Source organism: Eleutherodactylus coqui, chromosome 11, assembly GCF_035609145.1.
Source record: "Eleutherodactylus coqui strain aEleCoq1 chromosome 11, aEleCoq1.hap1, whole genome shotgun sequence".
NCBI classification, from domain to species: Eukaryota; Metazoa; Chordata; class Amphibia; order Anura; family Eleutherodactylidae; genus Eleutherodactylus; species Eleutherodactylus coqui.
The window spans coordinates 69,015,371-69,023,001 of record NC_089847.1 but is presented as its reverse complement, the minus strand read 5'-3'; the positions used below and the strand labels follow the sequence as shown (position 1 = coordinate 69,023,001).

Below are 7,631 nucleotides of genomic sequence, written 5' to 3'. Positions count from 1 at the left end.
AACCACTAGAAGGGTAGTTCAGGACCAACTCAGAAGACTTGTCAACCACTACTTGTACTGCTGCCACCGCACAGACACAGGAGGGGGCTCCTCGGGCTACCGGATCCAATCTCATGGAGTAATACCCAAGTGACCGTGGACATCCTCCATGTTTTTGCGTCAATACTGCTGTCGCATGAAAGGCCAGGGACGGCAGTATGAGACAAGTCCCAAAAAGGTGCGAAGCTTTGGCAGCAGAAGAAGATACAGAAATGGCTTGAACTGCAGCCCTGTGTCATTCTGTGAGATGTCTGCCTTCTTGAGCTAGACAACAACCTTTTGTTTACAAAGCTGTAATTTTTCCTTTTTAAGCCTTGCAGCCATTTTCTGCTAAAAAAAAAAAATTTAGAAGAGAAATAGATGCAGATTGACATGTTTCAGATCCTCAGCACAAAGCTGGAAAGTCATTAACATATTGCAACAGCACAGTCCCCTCAGGCGGAGTCCAAGCCTGCAGGACAGTTACATAAATGCCCTTTTGTCTGAAAAAGGGCCGGAGATTCAGACTGTCTCCACTCTGGCTTATTATCTATGACCTTAGGGATTTCAATAGACCTTCTACAAAGGCCATACTAAGTACATGTTTACCCATCTCTTCTATGCCCCTATACCCCAGATCTGACAAACGTTGTTGAAGGGGGGGCATAGAATTGTTTTACACTTTCTTCCTTCTCTTTGTGTGATATTAGAAAGAGACAAGGAGGATTCTCTCAATTTTTTTTTTCTTTTTCCCCAATGTTTCAGACAAATTAAAAATATTTTACCACTTCTCAATTCTCTATGTTTAATTTTATCCCAATCTGTGCCACAATAGTCTTTCACATAATTTTAGATTATCGTTCCCACTGCCTTCCCTGTTTTACATATACTTCTATATCACCCTCCGCTCCCTTCATCTCTTTCTTGTCCTCATGCTTCCACTCACTAGCCTAGGATCTAGTGAGCATAGGCATAACCGGTTTGTGCCGAGGAGCTCCGCAAGCAGGGCAGCTCTCTCTCCAATCCGGGTTCTGTTGTCCACAATGCCAGCAGGTCCATCCCTCCAGTCCAATGTTTGACCTTGGAGTGGATGACTTGGCATAGGGTGGGGAGGAGACGGTTGGAATTGAGATGAAGGAGGGGGTGAAGATGGAAGAGGGAACTAACCCGACAATGAGAGAACATCTTTGAATTCTTTTCTCATTTCATTTTCAGCTACTGAACAGTATATATATATATATATATATATATAATACAACATACTTCCTGTGTAGCCAAATATAACCAATTCTTAATTCAGATTTCTTTGCAAAGACAAGTAGGTCTTCTAAAGCCCAGTACTCCCCACCCTTTGAAATTTATCTTATCTTCTATAGAACACAGAAACTTGTCCAGACAGATAGCAAAGCTGTATAACAGGTTCCACTGCCTGTGACCATCTTCTATTGTGTGTAACTAACCTGGGCTGTCTATTTAAGATTAACCCAGAATGTAATACACTTGCCCCCACCTTACAAAACTGCAAATTCACACTCACTAAGGGGGTTTTTATTCATTCCTATACGGACTGATAATATGTGAAGTAGAAATTGGGATTGTATTTACTGTACACCAGACTTCCAATAATGAGCGAATTATGTATAGATAAGAAAAAACTCTTAGTACCGCGGTTTTTACACAATTCGCTCAGAATAGGCTACCCAATGACAAACACAATACAACTTATGCCCATTTCTACTCACATACTGATATTCACCACACTGTGACCACTCAGCGGCCAATATATTATAGGGGGCTTTATTCCACCCTGGCATTATTAACAATTCATCGGACACTTCTTTGTTCTTAGCTACCGACATTTTCGTACTATTGCGGATTTTCTTAAACAGCGACATTTTCACACTAAGCCCGATTATCACAAGAAATTCTTCAACTATCAGTTTATCAAAATTTTCCTTTAAAACAAACTAGTGTATTACTCTCTGCGTAATCCGGTTCACAGCGCCATTAATATATATTGCTGCAAGGAGCAAGACTTAGTTCAAATTACGCCTTAAAGAGAGTTAGACACTATAAAAGGTTCATACTGTAGTTGATTGGGACCCTAATAAGTGGGATGGGGACCAATATTCATTTGCCAATTTCTTTAGCTATCTTTCACACCTTATCCTCTTTACCAGCAGTATGGACAATGGCTGGCGGTTTATGTACACCAAGAGGCTTATTATTTTTATTCTTTCACACACATAAAACAATTGTTTGTTTCACTATTTTTCTGTGCAGTCTTCCGCACCTTATCCTCTTTACCAGCAGTATGGACAATGGCTGGCGGTTTATGTACACCAAGAGGCTTATTATTTTTATTATTATTTTCTTTATACACTCTTCAAATAAAATACTGTTGTTAATTGAAAGTGAGATACACTTTAAATAGAACTTTTGTTATTAATTTGACTAAAGTACTTATCAGGTGTTTCAAGTACACAATTATCTCATATTAATATCTAAATTCAATAATATTCAAATTAACACAACTCAATATTTTTGAATTCCACATATTCCACGAATCTGTATATACATATATACACTGTGGTAATCCTGGGCTATTATCTCACACAACTAGTCTCAGGAATAAAATTAGATGCCCCTCCTTTGGTCACTCCATTTGTTCAAGTGAGAGACTTAACATGGAGTCTAAGAGTGACCTTCACTCTATACATTACCACAATATACATATATATACACCAACATCCACTTAAAATGGAGACACACTTCTCACCTAGGCTGGACTGTGTGTAGGGTGGAGCAAGACCTGTTCCTATTGTTCTTCCCTCCCATCTCCTTACATCACCTAGCTCCACCCCCTGTGGTCTGGCTCAGCATTTGGTCATTTTTGCTTCATTTCGTTTCTGGTTACCGGACAGTATACACCATATAACACAGTCTAACTCTCATACAGGTCCTTCCATTTATACACACACATAAAGACAAAAACATTTGCATGTCAGTTACTATTTTTTTTTTGTCAGTACTTTAAGTGTCAGTACTTCCTCACTTGTCTAAAAGTGTCGGTACTTCCCAACCCTGCTTATTTCCCCCCGTCTCAATTACTTCTCTTATACCTATAAGAGGCTCCCATCAGGGATTTTATCCCCTGAAAATTTTAGGCTTCCCTGGTACAATTTATACCATGCCTTCCCGAGATCGGCAAGCGGGTTTCATATTCTGTACTTCCTCACCCTGCATATTTTACCTCGTCTCTACTACTTCTCTTATGTTTATAAGAGGATCCCATCAGGGGTTTTATCCCCTGAAAATTTTAGGCTTCCCTGGTATAACTTATACCATGCCTTCCAGAGATTGGCAATAGGGTATCATATTCTGTACACTGACCATGCAAAGTAACAAATAAAGACAATAACAGTTAAACACCCGCACAGCATATTCAGCCCACCATATGAATTCTTAAAAAGCTTGAAGATTTATAAGAGGCATGCACTTCTTACCCCTCGGACAGGAAAGGAGCAGCCAGGAAGCACGGATAGATTGTGGCAAGATAAAACCTTACCTTACTGCGCAGTTTTTGTCAATCCGTGGTTCCGAGTGGCTCCTTATCCCATCTGGGTCCGGGGGGTTCGAGGTGTAGGTGGTCCTCTTGTTCCATCAAGCCCCACGTTGGGCGCCAATTATGTTAGGGAATTCAATGTTCCGTCAATATGCTGTGAGGCTCCAAATCAAAGGCTGTTATGGCGGCCGCCATGAGAAAGCTATGAAACACAGAGATCAGGCCTGTGTCTAGAAGCAATCTGAGTTTATTGTGTACATTGCCTTATTCTTATACAGAAAATAGTAGGCGTATCAGTAGGCTAGTGTTACAGAGGTTGACCTGTTTTACTGGTACATAATTTTGTCTTCTCTATAAACAATGCTTTATTTGTTTGTATGTAGACATCGTGTCTGGTATCCTGATTATCATCACACTCTACATTAACAAAGCATTCCATACAACCTTTTGATCAGTGTAATGAGATACACAAGCTCTTGGAGACATGATGGACATTTAAGATTACACCTCTACTTAATGTAATTAAGTACTAAGCTAAATGTAGGAGCATTTAGCAGACCTTTTCATAGGACACAGAATAGAGTGTACAATTTAGGCCTACAGCCTCCGGAAACGTATATCAAAGATACATACATATATAAATTAATATGTTCATAACCCTCACATGCTTGAAATGGAAGCGACTGCCAAGGCTAAAGCCCGTGTATATTCCATAGACTATAGCTATCTCCAGGATAGGAGGACAGCTGTACAGCCTACTGGGTGCAGAGGGGTTCTTGTGCAGCCTTCCTCGCACACAGCCTACATCGCGGAGAGTGCGCAGCGTTCCTTCGTGTCATTTGGACGAGACCCTTTTGGACGTGTAAATCCTCGGCCCGTCATGTATTGCAGACGAATAGTTTTACATTCATTAAATCCCGTGCCTCGCTGAGAACTGTCTGCGTCAGTTTAGTTTGGTTTTCTCACTCCGCCATATTTTCTTTGGGCGCCTTTCAGGAATCTTTTCATCTGGATATAATGTATGTCTATAATCTATCTATCTATCTCTATACAAATAGCAAGATTTATTTCTCTATATAATCTATAGTTGGATGGATGGATGGATTTATGTATGAATGGTGGGGGGGAAAAAAGGCCTGCTGTACATTTTAACTTCTTCAGTTGACCATGCTGATCTATTCTTATTCTTACTAGGGTCTACTAATGCCAGCCCAGGGGAAGCCAATAAAGCCCTATGGGGTCGAAGCCAATTTTCCTCATTTTCGGGAAAAAGTTTCCGTCCGTCCCCACTCGAAGTCCGTCCAGCAAAAAGAGATCTCTCAAACAGACCGACGGACGCACCTTTGGAGGCAAACTAGTGCTTGCTTCTAGTGTCATCGTCTGCTTAACCATCCTGCGTAGGGAGGTGATGAGTCCTGCAGGCTCTGCAAGCCTAGGATGCGTGAGCATGGTGCAAGAGGAAGGACTGAAAAGGATGTGAGGGGGAGGGCACGGTTGAGAAGGCGTTGGGCGGGGCTATGCAAAGGTCTTCCGTCTCCCTCAGTGCATTGTGGGTGTGCCCGGAGTGCTGCCTGAGCGTGTTGCATCTGATACGTCCCCTGTCTGGGGATCATATATTAAATGGATTTTTAGAACAGGGAGCTGGAAAAAGTGCTTGCTCTGTCCACTCCGCACATTGACCTGGTATTGCAGTACCTCCAGTACTGGTGCACCCCCTTTCCTACAGCAGTTTCCAAAAGCAGAAAAAAAAACTGACGAGCAAGAGGTGCAGCGCAGCTGCGGCTGCTAACAACCAAGCACTTAGATTTAGGCCTCATGTCCACGTGATACATGGCGGAAGTATCGCAAGATACTTGTGCGACGGCTCGTGTTTTTGCGTGATGTCCTGTAGTTTTTATTTGTACCATTTTGGAGTTTATAAGACTTTTTTATCGCTTTTTATTATAACTTTTTTTGGAGATAGGAATCGGTTATGTGCACACTTCCCATAGACTTGTACAGGGACCCTTGGTGCGCAAATGTGCACAAAAATAGAGCATGTTGGGGTTTTGCACGCATGCGAAATGTGTGAGTAAAGAGAATTCTGAAGGCATCCATTGAAACAAATATGTTTGTGTGAAGCGGCCCTTACTGTACTTTTGTTAGCACGAATCAAGCACATTTGCAAGCGCAAAAAAACACTCAACCATGCCGCTATTTATTGAAATGGGCAATTAGTGTAATTAGAATAACACATGTTCTGCCCCTGCAGAAATGCACGAGAAAATAAAGGGGACTGCTTTTTTTTTTTAACAAAATGCGTATGCAAAATACACTTATGTGAAGGAACTCGCTGCAATCAGCGGGTTCTACTGACGTGTATTTAGCATGTATATTTTTCATGCGCAAATACATCTGTGTGAATCTGGCCGAAGAGCCCACGGTGGTATGCGTAAAACGCTGCGTCTCTGCGGTGAGAACACAGTCGTGGACATGAGCCCTAAGGCTGGAGCTCTATGGAGTCTTTCGCCATGACATGGGTCATGTGACCAAAGATCGCTGTGCAGCCCTGTGAACTTGCATTCTCAAATATATCAATGGGCTCGCGCAAGTTCCCGCAACCTATAGATTGCTTAAACCTCTACGAGGTTGGATTTTTGCAATATATTGGTCGCAGCTACTTGTGAGTTGTATCGCAACTCCATTGTCTTCAGTAAGGCTGGTTGCACACGACCGCTTCACATTCCGAATGCGGGATACCACAGCGGAATCTGACCGTTAACCCAGACGGTGACCCTGCGTTCCTGCAGAATCTGTAATGCGGATGACCGCGAGTGTGAAGGAAGTAGCAGTAGTGTGTATCTTTCAATGCATGTGATTTGCTGCGGATCCTCCGTGTGGATGACGACTGTGGATTGAACAATAGGAAACCGGTGGTGTGAAGCCGGCCCGAGAGTGTGAGGTCGCAGGGCTATACAGCAATCTTGGTCGCGTAGCACTAGTCTCATTGCATGACTACGACTCCGCCGTTCATGGGAGCTCAGTGCTTGACCATCTCCGTCAGCTCCACAGAAGTGAATGGAGAAGTAGTCACACGTTTAAAGAAATCTCATCCATATAATGCGGAAAAACAATCTACAGTTTAAATTGACCTGTGGGGCGGATTTTAAAGCTGCCCCTTCAGCAGCGCTCTGCACTCACACTATAGCAGGTTAGTGTGAGAGCGCAGAGTGCTGCTGAAGGGACCACGGGATTGTTCCTTTTAGAACAAAAGTTCCCGGCGGGAACAAATCCCAATCATCATCTTCCGCCAAGTCACTAAGATGACTAATCCGATATTTTTGTATCTAAGTTAACTGAATATGGCCGCCACCACAACTTGCCTCCAGCTTTCCTAGTCTTCTGCACAACATCATTACATGTCTACACCACTTTGTTTTCAGGAGCCGAGGCAAGTGGGGTGATGACTACCGAGCGAGGCTCTGTTCGTGTCAGTGGTAGGGAGCTCCATGATGGTCATCAGGTTACCAACATGTTCTGTCACCCAGCTTTCCTAGTCCCTGAATGGCCAGCTTCACAGAGCGCCACTTTTTACAACCCATACCCGCCGCTGAGGTCAAGAAATACCCCAAAAAGCATTAGAGGAGGGGGGAAACCTGGTTTTCTTGCCCCATGTGCCCATCCCAACCAGCCTCTGTAATTACCCCCGCCGTCGGACATAAAACGCAGTTTACGTTATTTTAGGGAATGCTAAAATGCTCCTCTCTTCAGTAGCTCCACTCTAGCCACTTCACTGATCTGCTGGATAGAATGTATTGGCTAGTGGTAGGATCTCCCAGCAGCCACTACACTCCAGACGCACCATCCAATCAGTGAGCGGGGGGCGGGGCTAGTGAGCGGCAGCTCTGGGGAGGACGCAGCAGTTCTGAACTCCATGTCTTCTGGGGTGGGTGCGGTGGCCGGGCTTCAGTTCCTGCAGGCAGAGCTGCACATCCAGCAGGTGAGGCCATCATATCTCTAGTGGGCATTAGTGTTTAGAGCTGCTTTAACCAGGGCATTGTGGGTAATG

General features: G+C 43.5%; 1 pseudogene; it reads left to right on the top strand.

The window, feature by feature from the left end:
* The first annotated feature begins 5,172 nt into the window (after window positions 1–5,172).
* LOC136582909 (U2 spliceosomal RNA) lies at window positions 5,173–5,300 on the top strand (annotated as a pseudogene).
* The last annotated feature ends 2,331 nt before the right edge of the window (window positions 5,301–7,631 follow it).